The sequence below is a fragment of the Carcharodon carcharias genome, chromosome 6 (assembly GCF_017639515.1).
Source record: "Carcharodon carcharias isolate sCarCar2 chromosome 6, sCarCar2.pri, whole genome shotgun sequence".
Taxonomy (NCBI): Eukaryota; Metazoa; Chordata; class Chondrichthyes; order Lamniformes; family Lamnidae; genus Carcharodon; species Carcharodon carcharias.
The window spans coordinates 165,639,790-165,654,769 of NC_054472.1; the positions used below are offsets into that span (position 1 = coordinate 165,639,790).

The 14,980-nt window shown below is 44.1% G+C and overlaps 1 long non-coding RNA gene across 1 annotated transcript in view; it reads left to right on the plus strand.

Annotated features, from left to right (window-relative positions):
* Window positions 1-325: 325 nt before the first annotated feature.
* Window positions 326-14,980, plus strand: part of LOC121278768 — a 73,476-nt gene continuing 58,821 nt past the window's right edge. Inside the window, exon 1 of the long non-coding RNA XR_005943278.1 lies at window positions 326-367. This is a non-coding gene — a long non-coding RNA (uncharacterized LOC121278768). The remainder of the gene's footprint in view (window positions 368-14,980) is intronic.

Below are 14,980 nucleotides of genomic sequence, written 5' to 3' on the forward strand. Positions count from 1 at the left end.
TTTCTGAGGAGAGCATTGCATTTTCCCAGCGTCATACCAACATTTATCCCTAACCCAGCAACTCAAGAAACAGGTTAAAGGTTCAATTTGGGAGGATTTTGTTGAGGCATCAGGGGTCTTGCCTGTAGCCAGTGAACCGGCAGGAGACCAGCACTGCCTCTTTTCCGGAAGGCCCACTGAACCACAAGCAAATCAGGCAGCGTTGAGGCTACCTGCAGGCCTTCCTCCGGAGTGAGGTCCCGGGAAGCAAGTCTCACCTTGCGAAAGCTGATGACCAATCAGAGGCCACTGAGGAGGCCGTGGCTGTTGCCGGAAGAACATCCTGAGGAGCCCGAGGATCGCTGTGCGACCCAGGACAAAGATAAAGGTAAGTGATGTCGGTGGAGAGGGGGGGATGGTGGGTGGAAACGAAGTGGGCCTTTTGTGGGGTGGGGTTGTGGGCAGAGGGTTTTAGGGAATTTGGAAGCAAGGGCATGGCGGTGGCTCTCAGTAGGCTGCCCCTACCCAACATCGAGTCCTTCAGTCAGGCACTGAGTGCCCTTGATCGAGGGACCAACCCCCCCCCCCCAAACCGGAGGTGACAAGCAGCCCACAGGGTAGCTGCTGTCATGCGCACCGCAGGGCGATAAGCCCCTTGCAGCTAGGTTAATCTCAGTGACGGCAGGATGAAGCCTTTAACTGGTCCTTAATTGGTTACTTAAAGGCCTCAATTGGCAGCGGGGCTGGAAGGTCGAACCTGACCTTCCTGCCCAGAACTTAATTCGGGTGGAGGTGGGAAGGCAGCAGGACTTGGTTCCACTAATGCTCCTAATTACTTGCGCTTCCCATCTCCAAGTTCGCTACCAGTGAGAACAGAAGACAGTGCCCTCTGTCTTAGTGTTGGATTTTCCTGTGTGTCATTGGCTGACATGTTTGCCCCTGTGGTTACAGTAGGGAGATTATGCTTCAGTTACTCAGAGCATTGGCGAGACCGCACAATTATGTACAGTACTGGCCTCCTTATTTAAGGAAGCATGTAAATGCATTAGAAGCAGTTCAGAGAAGGTTTACTAGATTAATACCTGAAATGGGTGGGTTGTCTTATGAGGAAAGGTTGGACAGACAAGACTTGAATCTGCTGGAGTTTAGAAAAGTTAGAGGCGACTTGATTGAAACATTTAAGATCCTGAGGGGTCTTGACAGGGTGGATATGGAATGGATCATTCCCCTTGTGGGTAGATCTAGAACTCATGGTCACTGTTTTAAAATAAGGGGTGGCCCATTTAGGACAGAGATGAGGAAACATTTTTCCTCTCAGAGGGCTGAGAGACTTTGGAATTCTCTTCCTCAAAAGTTAGTTGAAGCAGAGTCCTTGGCCTGAACTTTTCCTTTGCCGGGTGCACGCAATTGGCAGGCCTGAGAGCAGTTGGGTAATATTCATTTTTTGTGAGTGTCTAAATTATGTACATTTTGCTTTTGTCTTAATGACCCGAGTACGCTTCACCTTTTTTGTTTGTGCAGGACACGCCAGTGTCTAATGCTGGACGTGAGTGGCTCTAAACTTTACTGCACAGGTACTGAGTGGATTTTAGGTTCAAATGAAAGGGTTGTTGCAGACATCCAGGATGGAGGAGACAGCCCCGGCATGAGCTGGAAGCAGATCTTTGGCAGCCTAGCTGAAGGAGCATCGGATTAAGGTGTCCCTGCCTCACTGAAGGATACAGAGGTCTTCCTCCATGTCCTCAGCATTCTCCTCACCATGCTCCTCTTCTGACTCACCACTGGATTCATCCTCTGTGACTTGTGCAGCTGCCTCATGATCCTCTTCCTCCAGTGGGTCCCCCCTTGCCAGGGCCAGATTGTGGAAAGCGGAGCATGAAACCACTATCAGTGACACCCGCCCTGGGGGTTACTGTAATGCCCAGGGGGTCCAGGCATCAGAAGTGCCTCTACAGAAGACTTATGGTCCTCTCTATCACCACCCTTGTGGAGGAATGACTTGTAACACTGCTCTGCCTCTATTCTTGGGGGGCAGAGAGGATGGCCCTTGTCACCCAGCAGACATCCATCCAGTTGGGTTGGAGCATTGAAGAGCCTCGACACCTGGGAATGTCTGAGGATATAAGCGCCATGGGAGCTGCCAGGGTACCTTGCACAGACTTGCAAAATCTGCATCTGTGATCACACACTCTTTGCACATTCATGGAATGGAAGCCCTTCCTGTTGTCAAAGGCACCTGGCTGACCCGCTAGTGCCTTGATGATCACATGACTGCAGTCAATTGCACCCTGGATGCGCATGAACCCAGTAATTGCTGCAAACCCTCTGGCTCGCTCAGCCTGGCTGGCTTTGTCTATACAGAAATGAATAAATATCATTACCCACCTGAACAGAACTTCTGTCACCAGCTTGACATAACTGTGGTCAGCTGATTGGGACACTCCACAAAGATACCCCACTGAGCCCTGGAAAGAGCCAGAGGCTTAGAAGTTGAGGGCCACTGTGACCTTCAGAGCCACTGGCATGGGGTGTCCATCCACACAGTTGGAGGTGACCTCAGGTCCAATCATCTGACAAATGGAGGTCACTGTCTTCCTGGGAGAGGCAGAGCCTCCTTTGGCATTGCACCTCAGACATATTGAGGTAGCTGCATCACTGCCTGTAAACCCTGGCATTGGATAGTGGTGTCTTCTGCAGCCCCTTACGCCTTGGACTACCTGCTGGCCCAGTGCCTCTTGTGCCTGTGCCTCTCCTCCCAAAGGCCCCATCCCCTGGAAGCTACATTGGGATGCATGGCCTCCTCTCTATTCTGCCCCTCTCTTCCTCTGAGGAGGAGGTGCCACCAGCAGAGACCACAATCCCCATTACCAGGGTAATAGAAGGCTGTCTAACACCTGGAAGGGTCCACACCATCAAAATTCTCCAAGTGTCTTGGAGACACCAATGAGGCCTGAAATGAAGCCTAGAAATGCTAAGAATGAAGCTCAGAACAAAGATGAAGCTGTCAAGTTCAAATAAGCAACTAGCAGCAAATTATCTCCTAAACTCCTCATTACTCACACTGGCAATGTTACTGACCCTCTTTATCCCGCACTTGGATGAGGCTTTGTAAAAAATGGGCTACCCACCTGTCCGTTTTGCCCATGCAATGAGCATGAAATTGCATGGGTAACATAAAATTGCGAAGTTGCCTTTTTAATGGCATTAACTGGCCTTTTAATTGATGGAGGGTGTCGCTCCAACAACCACGTGTGCCTGCCAACCTGAAGATGGCTTGCGTGTGGGATGATGTTGAAACGCTCGCCCGATTGGTTCAGGCGGGCACCTGCCCGCGAGGTGTAAAATTCTGCCCCTTGAATATCTTTAAGGCAGAGGTAGATAGATTATTGATAGGCAAGTGGATTAAAGGTTATCAGGGGTAGGCAACAATATGAGTTTAAAATCAGATCAATCTTATTGAGTGGCGGAGCAGACTTGTGAGGCCGAGTGGCCTACTCCTGCTCCTAATTTGTATGTTCGTATGTACATTTTAAAAGTAACTTGTTGGCATGATGCTCTGAGACATTCTGATGAAGTGAAATGAGCTCTATAAATGCAAGTTCCTTTTTCATCCAATACCTCCATTTCTACTTAATCTTTGATTCCTATTGTAGATGAGCAGCTATTTGTTTCTTTTATAAACTCTTAATTGGCATAGCATTTTGTAAGTGCACTGTCTGATAGTGGCACAAAGCTATGTAGGCCAAGAAGGTTCAAGGTTTAGTGGCGATTCTCTGTTAAGTTAACTAAGCTTAGCTTGGGGAGCAATAGGTGTGAAAATAACTCCTGTACACCTAGGATAGTGACTGGGAGAATAAGTCAGGGTTCATGGTTCAGAGAACTCCATTAAGACATCTATACAATGGATAATGAGTGAGGACGGATTTGGCTATAATCAACTCCATAGTGTGTAGCCTGGTGGCACTCACTGGTCAAGATCACACATGAATAATAGCCTCTTGAATGAGTGCTGGGTGAGTTTCAGTCCCTTGTGAAACTGTGCACTCGAGACTCAGTTCAGCAGCTACAGAAGAAAAGGAAAGAGAAATGAATAAAGGAAACCAATTGACCATGGGAAACCATTGTGGCTTGAATGACGAATGCAGTGGGAAAGGTTCAGAAAATGATAAAGGGAAAGGCAAATGAGAAATGTAATGTAAAAGGCATGATTTTGCTGCTGCAGTTTAGTTCATTATTAATTAGACTAGTGAAGGGAGTGATGAGAAATTCAGTGTGCTCCTTACCTTCTGTTATCTAAGGAGCTTCCTTTGAAGTTGGCCACAGTGAGGACTGTTAGTCACCGGCCAGTCTGTAATTGTCTGAATTAATTTTGCTCAATTTCATGATACAACCATACAATTAGACACTTACGTGCCCTAGGGACCTCCATAATAATTAGCACTGCTACAATGTGCTTTGAATAAGACATCCTTCAGAAATTAAGATTGTGATGGGGAACAATGTATAATGTAACAAATGACAAAAAAATAAAACAGTCTGTCAAGCTCTATTTTACAACCTGTTCAGCAGACCCAAAGGCATGAAGACATGACATCTATATTAACATATCCCTGAGATATCACATGCATTAAATCAACAGAAGAATTCCTAATCAAATATTGATGCAGTGTACATTAAGAAACACTTAACTCACAAGATGCCTACATACCAGTCTCTGCACTTCAAAAAGTAATTTATTGTGTGAAGTGCTTTGAGATACTACTACTGTTTAATTGCAAGTGTTTTTTTTAATGGACAACCTATTGTTAATTGCTTCAAAACAACTGCTGACATTTTGAGCATCGAGAGTCAGACTGGTAAATGCTTTTCCTGACTAGTTTACAGTAATGTCTCCCTTATCCAGTGGATCAAACTCAAGAGTTTTAGAGTGTTAACCACCCAACTGCTGGAAATTTATTAAGTAAGCAATAAAATGTTCAGTCGCTCCGCATTCAACAAAAGCCTCCATGATTTCACACAGTTCAGTTATGATTTTCCACTCCTGGTCACCCATTCTACCCGAGAGTGGGAAAGGGGGTGGGGGTTCCATCCTGCCAGAACTCCATTCACTTTGGATTGTGCCTCAGTTGCTGGGAAGTAGGGGGTCAGCCTGCTGGCAGAGCCCAACTCAAACAGCTTTAGCTTCACTTCCCAAATTTGATTGGGGGCAGGAAAATCCTGCTTTCATTTCTCAATGTTTTGAAACGTGTGATGTCATTTGCAAAGGATGCCCAGTGGAACAAGTGTTCAGCTGCCCTCAGAATAAATTGTGGCAGCAATTGGTTTATAACAGAAATTAAATCTGCAATATTTTAATTAATACTGGACTGTTTTTGATGATTTAAAGAAAAAACAGTTGGAACTTAGTCAATTGTTCTACATAGGACAAAGAACTTGACAAAACAGGGATTATTGCAGTCTGATAGACAATGCCAGACCTAGACTTTCTGCCTGAGTTCCCCATCCAGCCCCTGCCACCATCAAACTGCAGATCTGGCATTGGACAGGGGTGAAAAAAAGTGCCCTGCTCTATCCCTGCCATCTGTGCCTTCCTATTTCTTGTTGCCTGGGCCAGGTGGCACAGAATGTACCCACGTTCATGTGTATTCCCCATCTTTAGCATCATTTGAATTCTGGAGGCCAGTGCCTGTACAAGGGCAGACAGAGCATGGCCTTGCAGACACCAAAAAGGAGGGCAATTTTGTTTTATGACTGAGAGATTTTGGATGAAACAAGGCGTCATTATAAGTTTGCAGTGGCTTTTCAGTGGAGGCCAAGAGTTCACCTCCAAAATGCCTAAAGTTGGAAGGCCTACCAGAAGCATGGGGCTACCTCCATCCCCACCCGAAGCATTGTATCCCACAGTCAATGAGGTGCTGGGAAGATGAAGCCTTAGGGCGGAATTGTCCCAAGTTTCCACAAAGTGCGGTAGCTGTGGGGAAAAGGACATTTTACCCGCCAAACGCAAGGGCGGCTTTTCACATTATAACATTGCACTCCTGACACGTTCCACCTCATTACTAATCCATTCACGGGAAACACACCGATCGCTGGCAGGCGCACTCAGATTTGCCCCACCTCCTTGCCCTGCCCTGACCTCAGCGCTTCCCGCTCTGGGCATCATATTTAAAGCGCACCAGAGCTCAAGCTTACTTAATATCTACAGACCAGGACTGCTCCAGGCGACAGATGACCCAGAAAGTAGAGAAGACGGCAACCCGCAAATTTAGTGATGCCTCTCTGGGATGCAGTGGAAGGCTGCCACAATGTCATCTACCCCAGCTCTGGCTGCAGGAGGTCCACCAGCGCCACCAATCAAGCCTGGGAGGCAGTGGCAGTGGCGGTTAACGCCACCGGAGCACAGAGGATGCCAGCCATTCAGTGCAGGAAGAAGATGAATGCTCTCATCTGTTCCACCAGGGCAAGTCAACCACCCCATCACTCCCAACTCGCACACTTTATTATAATCATTCACGGGATTTGGGCTTTGCTGGCTGGGGCAGCATTTATTGCCCATCCCTGGTTTCCCTTAAAGAGGTGGTGGTGAGGTGCCTTCTTGAACCACTGCAGTCCATGTGGTGTAGGTACACCCACAGTGTTGTTAGGGAGGGAGTTCCAGGATTTTGACCCAGTGACAGTGAAGTAACAACGATATATTTCCAAGTGAGAATGGTGTGTGGCTTGGAGGGGATTTTCCAGGAGGTGGTGTTCCCATCTATCTTCTTCTAAATGGTAGCAGTCATGGGTTTGGAGGTGCTGCCTAAAGAGCCTTGGTGAGTTTCCGTAGTGCATCTTGTAGATGGTACACACTGCTGCAACTGTGCATCAGTGGTGGAGAGAGTGAATGTTTGTGGATGTGGTGCCAATCAGGTGGGCTGCTTTGTCCTGGACAGTGTCAAGCTTCTTGAGTGTTGTGGGAGCTGCACTCCTACAGGTAAATGGGGAGTATTCCATCACACTCCTGACTTGTGCCTTGTAGATGGTGGACGGGCTCTGGGGAGTCAAGAGGTGAGGTACCCATCGCAGGATCCCTAGCCTCTGACCTGCTCTTGTAGCCACAGTATTTGCATGGCTAGTTCAGTTCAATTTCTGGTCAATGATAACCCCCAGGCTGTTGATAGTGGGGGATTCAGTGATGGTATTGCCATTGAACATCAAGGGATGATTGTTAGACTCTCTCTTGTTGGGGATGGTCATTGCCTGACACTTGATGTGAATGTTACTTGCCACTTATCAGTTCAAGCCTGGATATTATCCAGGTCTTGCTGCATTTGGACATATCTGAGGGGTTGCAAATGATGCTGAACATTGTAATCATCAGTATCATCCCCACTTCTGATCTTATGATGGAGTGAAGGTCAATGATGGAGCAACTGAAGCTGGTTGGGCTGAGGGCACCATCCTGAGGAACTCCTGCAGTGATGTCCTGGAGCTGGAATGATTGACCTCTAAAAACCACAACCATCTTCCTTTGTGCTAGGTATGACTCCAACCAGTGGCGAGTTTCCCCCTGATTCCCACTGATTCCAGTTTTGCTAGGGCTCCTTGATGTGACACTCAGTCAAATGCTGCCTTGATGTCAAGGGCAGTCACTCTCATCTCACCTCAGGAGTTCAGCTATTTTTTTTTTTGAACGAAAGCTGGATTGGGGTCAGGAGCTGAGTGGCCCTGGCGGAACTCAAACTGGGCGTCAGTGAGTAGGTTATTGCTAAACAAGCACTGCTTGATAGAACTGTTCATGACGCCTTCCATTACTTTACCGATGATCGGGAGTAGACTGATGGGGCTGTAATTGCTCAAGTTGGATTTGCCATGCTTTTAGTGTACAGGACATACCTGGGCAGTTTTCCACATAGCTGGGTAGATGCCAGTGTTGTAGCTGCACTGGAACAGCTTGGCTAGGGGCGCAGCAAGTTCTGGAGCACAAGTCTTCTACACTATTGCCAGAACATTGTCAGAATCCTTAGCCTTTGCAGTATCCATTGACTTCATCCATTTCTTGATATCACGTGGAGTGAGTCGAATTGGCTGAGACTGGCATCTATGTTGCTTGAGTGGGCAGAGAAGCTAAAGATCCAACTCCACACATGTCAAACTGTCTCAGCTACAGAGGAATAGTTATCTTATACAAGGTTTCCCTGAAGCGTGACCGCTTCCCTCCCCCCACTCCGCACTTGCTTGTGCACTACCTTCAACTGCAGGGCAGCCTTTGTCCCCACTCTCAGTTGCCTCAACTGCTGGGCAGCCCTTGGCCCACCCCTCAAATGCGCCTCAACCTTGAAGTCCAATAGGTGACCTGGGCAAGTGCTGCATAACATTACTGTGCACTCACCTCCGAGTTCCCCTCAAAGTGCAGCCCATCAACTGCATGCCTTTTAAATGCTGTTGTGAAACATACCGGTGTGCAATCACACTGCTGTGAGCAGACAATCAAATGGGGCAGGGTGAAGGGTGGGGGGGCAGTGGGCGGCAGGTGGGGGGGTACTGATTCCAGTGTGCGAGCCTTATAATGATATGCAGATGTATTACAATGCGGCTCCCAACGTCCAATGGTTGGAAATGCGGCTCGCTATTGTCAGGTTGAGCGGCCAATCACAAACTTGTTTCATGATGTTGTGAAACCAATTTCTGGCCTTTTGGTCATATTGTCCAGTCACAATGCCAAACACATCTGATGCCAATGGGCACGGAAAATTCTGCCCATTGTAAGTTATTTTGTAAGTATATAAAAGGGAAGAGAGTAGCTAATGTTAACGTTGATCCGTTAGAGTCAGAGATTCCATCAGAATCAGAAATTATCATGGGGAATGAGAAAATGGCAGAGGCATTGAACAAATATTTTGTGTCTGTCTTCACAGTAGAAGACTCAAGTCTCAATCCAGAAATAAACGGTAAACTAAGGGCTAAAAAGAGAGTGAGGAAATTAGGGTAATTAATATCAACAGAGAAAAAGTATTGAAGAAACTTAAGGGACTTAAATGCATCACATGCCTGAGTTCTGATGGCCTACACTCTAGGGTTCTAAAACAGATAGCTGCAGAGATTGTGGATGTGCTGGCAGTGATTTTCTAGAATTCATTGCAAGTTGGAAATGTTACTCCACTTTTCAAGAAAGGAGGGAAAGAGAAAACAGGGAACCACAGGCTAGTTAGCCTTATGTCAGATACTGGGAAAATGCTGGAATCTATTATGAAGGAACTTTTAACAATGCACTTAGAAAAGCATAGTATGATTAGAACAAGTCAAAATAGTTTTACTTAAGGGAAATTTTCTTTAACAAATTTATTGGAGTTTTTTGAGGATGTAACTAGTAAGGTAGATAAAGGAGATGTTGTATATTTGGATTTCCAGAGGCCTTCCGATAAGGTGCCACACAAAAGGTTAGTATCAAGATAAGTACATGTGAAATTGGAAGTATATGCTTACATGGAGAGAGGATTGGGTAACAGATAGGAAACAAAGAGTAGGCATACATGGGACTTCTAGTTGGCAGGCAGTTGTGGAGTACTACAAGATCAGTGCTGGGACCTCAACTATTTACAATCTATATTAGTGACTTAGATAAAAAGACAGGGAGTAATGTATCTGAGTTTGCTGATGATATAAAGTTAGGTGGTAAGGTAAGATATGGGGAGGACACAGAGAGGCTGCAAAGATATATAGACAGGTTAAGTGAGTAGGCAACGAGATGGCTGATGGATTATAACTTAGGGAAGTGTGAAGTTATTGACTTTGTTCGAAAGAATAGAAGAGCTGAATATGTTTTAAACGGTGAGAAACTTGTCAGTATAGATATTCATTGAGACTTGAGTGTGCTCATACAAGGAACACAGATGGCTGCAGGTCCAGCTTTTTTTTTCTTTTATGGGATATGAGCATCACTGGCAAGGCTGACATTTGTTGCCCATCCTTAATTGCCCATTTGGAATAGATGCCATGATTTAATGACCACCTCTTTGGTGAGTCTAAGTTGTCTTGGACATTATTCCTGGCTGATATGGAGGTTGGAGACACAGTGAATCAAAAATGGCAGTTTGTGCACTAAATCCCAGTTAGATGCTGACCTATGTCATAATCTATCCACTCTGCATGCTTCCAGTGAATGGCCAACATGCCCGCACTTATTGCTCTTCCAGGTACGGTGGTCCAGGCTGGAGATGATGGTCGCCATAGCATCAAAATCAGCAGTGCTACTGTAATAACTTAATGTACTGGCAGGTTTCAACAAAAAACAGTTAACTTTATTATAGATAGCTTTTCAGATGCTACATGCTTGAACCAGGTCCTCAACAAGAAGCCTTGCACCACCCCCCCCCCAATTAGATTACCTGTGCTTAGGGCTCATTGGTCAAAGCCTCCAAGAACAGTCACATGACTCCTGATAGACCATAGGAGGGGCTATACCTTTACTCACTACATTTCCTCCCCCTTTAGGTTTTTTTTACAGTCTCTATTTTCAGAGAGCATTTGAATACCCAACAACATTAAACAAACATACAACTCAGATGAATAAAGATTAAGCCTCTGAGGTGGTTTCTTTATTCAGTTAGAGCATTGTAGCTTTACCACTTGAGGTTCTTCCACAGGATCGACATGATCAGGAACTGCACCACCAGATACATCATTAGAAAGTGGCAGTTCAGGGTTTGGCAACTCTACAGAGACATCGGGCATGTCTATCCTAAGTCAATCTGTCACCTCAGGGATTAATGGTTTGACGTTAATCACAGGTGGACTAGCTAGTTTTTGGGTTGTCTCTCTATTCCAAAGATGGTCCACATGTTTTCAAACAGTTTGGTTTTCCACTTCCACCTGGAAGGACAAGGGACCAGACTCTGAAACAATTGTATCAGGAAGCCAACAAGGTCCACTTCCAAAATTCCGCACGAAAATTGTCTCCTACAGTGAATCTGTGAGCTTTGCTATGAATATCGTGATTCAATTTTTGATTACTCTGTTCTTTTCTACATTCCCGTCTAAGTTTAGATCCACCAGACTTGTACCTAGGCAGCGTTTCATCAATAATTCACAAAGTGCTGAACCCGTAGTTGAATGAGGCATCGTAAGATAATTGAGAAGAAAGTGGTAAAGTCGAGTTTCTAGAGTATCTTCTGATAACCTATTCATTGCAGATTTGAAAGTTTGCACAGCTCTTTCAGCCAAACCATTTGATGAGGGATGACATGATGCTGTTTTAACATGTCTGATTCCATTTAAACTGATGAATATCTGAAACTCTGTACTATTAAAGACTGTACCATTATCAGAAACAATAACTTCCATTAGGCCATGTATACTATAACTATGACGTAGCTTTTCGATAATTGTGCTCGATGTCAGTGATCTGACTGCATACACATCCATCCTTTTAGAATGTTCATCTACAATCAATAAAAACATAGTGCCTAACAATGGTCCTACATAATCAATATGTAGTCTAACCCAGGGTCGACCAAGCCTTTCCCACGGATGCAGTGGAGCTGAAACAGGCAACTTCTGTTGTTGCTGACAATGGCGACAGTGCTTGACCATACTTTCAATGTCACTGTCTATGCCTGGCCACCAGACATAGGTACGTGCAAGCATCTTCATCTTCGATACGCCTGGATGTGCACTGTGAAGCTCTGTCAAGAATGGTTTTCCTCTTTGTGAAGGGATGACAACAAGGTTCCATCTTGACAACTTATACTCTGTTTTTCGGACATGGAATGGTCTCACCTCTTCAGGCACTGGTGAATTTGACCACCCTTGCAATACAAGGTCTTTGTCTTTTGACAAAATTGAATTTATGTTCATCCAATTTCTAATTTGCTTCACACACAGGCAAAAAATCCAAGGAATTCAGCACAAGCACAACTTCTTGTGGCACTGGACATGTATAATGCTATCTGGTAATGGGAGACGACTGATTGCGTCCACATTTGCAATATGCATGCCAGGACCATGCATATGCAGATCATATCAAAAGCCCAATGTTGTATTCTTGCTGATGTTATTGGCAGAATGGCCTTATCCTCACTGAATAAACCCATTAATGGCATATGGTATATTTGCAGCATCCAATGCTCTTCATTCTAGCTCCTTGAGCTCTAGTGTTGGGTTCGCCACTTCTCATCTGATTACCATCATTTCTTTTTTGTTTGCCATAGAGCTTTGCCTTGTCCTTCATTTTGATTTTACAGTCTACCAAATTCCTCTCTGGTGAAATCTTAACTTGGTTCAGTTCGGTCGTTGAGCTACCCATGGTTTCATTATCCACTCGCATCTTGGAAAGTTTCACAGCTTTTCCTTCTAATGCCTCTTTTTTTTTTCATTCAGCTGATTCTTCAGCTCTTCAGTCTCTTTCCTGGCTTCCTCCTGGAATATTGAACATTGTTGAGTCTTCTCTGCCAACTGTTTCTTCAGTTTGTTCAGGGAAGCACTAAATTCATTTTCTCTCCATGGGCAAAATTTTTAGCTCAGCGGGCGGGTGCGCACCCGACTCACTCGAATGTAAAATGGCTGGCTTTAATCCAATTAAGACACACTCACAGACAAAACCTCTATTTTAAAAGAAAAATATTATATACATTAATAGCTTGACACTGGTGAGTATTCTTTTCTTTTTTCTTAAGATTTGATGTACTCATGGTAGCCAGGCGAGGTGCAGCATCAGAGCTATTTTTATCCTCATCGCCATATGTAATGACTTGATGTACCGGACAGGTTTCAACAAGAAACAAGTTAACTTTATTACAGAGAGCTTTTCAGGCGCTAGATGCTTGAACCAAGTCCTCGCCAAGAAGCCCCGCCTCCGCCTCCCCAGATTCCCTGTGCTTAGGGCTCATTGGTCAGAGCCTCCAAGAACAATCACATACCCCCTGAAAGACAGTAGGAGAGGCTATACCTTCAGTTACTACAGCTACAGAGCCCAATCCTGTGACTTCAGTTACGTGCTGCCATCTCGAAAACATTATTGTTTCAATAGACAATGAACTATTATAGTCTGGATTTGATTTGAATCATGACCTTAGAAAAACATGGGTCAGTATCTTACCCATTGAACCCCATTGACTGTATACAGTATCCTAAATCAGCGCAATTAAACTCCTCAGGCAGAATTTTATGGCAGCGGGATTTTATGTTCCGTCTGAAGTCAATGGAGATTATAATGGCTCGCTGCCGAAATGGGGCCGTAAAATTCTGCCCCTCACTGCCAAATTATGTATGACAGCCTGATCCATATGGTAGAAACTTAATTATAAAACTATAAAGAAACAATCCCTCAATTGTCCCTCCCCTCCAAATGCTGCTACAGAAAAGATTAAATGGTCAACCACGCTGGGTGCCAAACAGATTGCTACACAACAGAAGAGTTTGGCAAGTTGCACACACAGAATGGCAGGAACAAATTAAAACATGTGGCATATCTGGCCAGTTCTATTTTATCTTTCGATATGATGAGGTATTCGAATCAGAATGCTGATATAGGGCTATAATATATAAGCTGCATTACTCACAGATGCCAATGTGCTCAGAACAATATAAGAAGGCACCATCTGTTGGCACCAAAGTAAATGCATGAGAGACATTTTTAATTTTATTATTAAAGTGCTGATAATGCTTTAGCTATCTTTAAGGTAAAATATTAATCGAGGAAATATAAATGAATTTTGGATTAAAATTGAACTGTGTTGTTATAGATTAGGGGAATATGGTATTTTCCAATCAAATGATTATGCTTTTTAGAAAAAATATCAAATAGCCCATTGCCTGTTATCACTTCTCAGAATGTTCTTGCTATTCCAGGCTTTTTTTCCTTCTTTCAGCTTCATACCCAATCACATGTCGCTAATTTTAGGAAGTCTGATTTCACACATGGTATTTTAAATTAGAGTTGACAATTCAAAGTAAAACACAGACATCTGTATAATGAAGTTGGTGGAAAATTGGCAGTCGCTTGGATTTTAATTTTGCACTGAAAAGCTTCGACAGGCCTGGTACTTGTAGATATGACTGTTTGTTAAATGGATTTATTCCAAAGCTCAATTCCTTTTCAGGGGGAAAAAAGTGATGATAGGAAACCTGGTTGGCACAATAAATAAAACCTTTGCGAGGGTAGGGGTGGAGATGGGATCGGGGATTGGGAAATCTGGTAGAAAGCTCTTGTGGAAATATTCCTCTTTGCAAGTGAATAAACAATCTTTTTTTAGCTAAGCTGTGAGCTCTCCCTGCATAGGTCTGGCACAGGCTGCTACAGGCACTTAGAAGTAAATTTGTAAAAAGTCCAAAAAATTAATGTATTAATCTTTCACTTGTATATAAACCAGGACTGAAGAAAGATCTCTCCTCTATGGCTGCTTTCAAATATAAGCACTGGTTTGCATTAGAATATGCAGGCTAACACCTTCTAACTCATGGATTAATTTAAATTTTATATGTAAGACAGGGTGATTTTGTAGAAGAATTAGTGAACAACTTGCAGCAAGTGGAGAAATATTAATAAGGCTTAAATGTGACAGAGGTGATTCTGTCTGGCAGTTTAAATCTGTAAGGTCATTGTAGGATAGCTTTCTGTCTTTTACTGACAACCAGGTAACTCGAAAGGGAGTCCAACAGGCCACAAGAAATTCATCTGTTAATTGATTTTTTTAATACCAAAGTAAAATGATTCTTCCGAAGTCTAGCCATTTAAAACAAAGCATTTTGAATGATCAGCATCTAGAATTTGTTAGCAAATAACTCAAAATAATCTGGAGAGAATGGACTAGCCTCTGTGAGCCCCTATCCAGATGTGCTGCATCTGCCCATTGTTCCCTTTACCCCAAGAGCACATTAAATGACTGTGCAAACATTCCATTTTAAGAATATATGCTGTTATTCTCAGTGTTATAAGGCATACTAGTATTATATTAGAGTAAGAACATACTCCAGAACTGTTAAAAGTTTGCCAATATACACTAGTGCTCTATCAATGTTAAAT